This window comes from Octopus bimaculoides, chromosome 15, assembly GCF_001194135.2.
Source record: "Octopus bimaculoides isolate UCB-OBI-ISO-001 chromosome 15, ASM119413v2, whole genome shotgun sequence".
NCBI classification, from domain to species: Eukaryota; Metazoa; Mollusca; class Cephalopoda; order Octopoda; family Octopodidae; genus Octopus; species Octopus bimaculoides.
In genome coordinates, this window is record NC_068995.1 from 37838148 (window position 1) to 37838875 (window position 728).

A 728-nucleotide genomic window follows, 5' to 3' on the forward strand; every position below is an offset into this window, starting at 1 on the left:
GATCTATATATAATAACCCATTCGCCCCTACAAGTGATCCTTATATGTAGCCAAGGGAAGTACACCATTCATTTTCCTAAGTCATTTGGCAAAAGTGAAATTGAATAACATTATTTTTTAGTATTTGAACTGTTAGAATTATATTCTCAGTTTATACAGCAGAACACTCAAACAAGTAAATAGTATTTTCCTAAACAATAGATCCACTTATTCCGGTTTTTGTGTTATTCACAAATAGACCAACACTAGCGCCACTGAAGGTAATATTCTCTGAGAACGCACAGAGTTATTTACTTTGAATTGTTATTATCTCATATCTGATTAGCCTGTTATTACATAGCATGCTTCACGATTTTAGTATACATGCCTTATTAGTATTTCCTCCTAAGCTCTATATACTCTGGGAAAGCATTAACACCTTTTATCGGGGCTACATAATTTTAATACTTACTATCGGGTAACTAATTTCATATCATTGCATAACTGATTTTATAATTTGGGTATTCCTAACTTATTAGCAATTCCTAAAACCAAGATCCTGCGAAAGGTAGTCCGGTATTCTCTGTAAATGCACAAAAAACTGTTTTAAAGGCTACATACTTTGTATTGTTATTATTGGATTGGCGAGAACAGAACCAAGGGATAAGCTCCGCCATCTCGGGAATTACTGTGTACGTGAGCAAGTGTATACACACACACACACACACACACACACACACACACACACA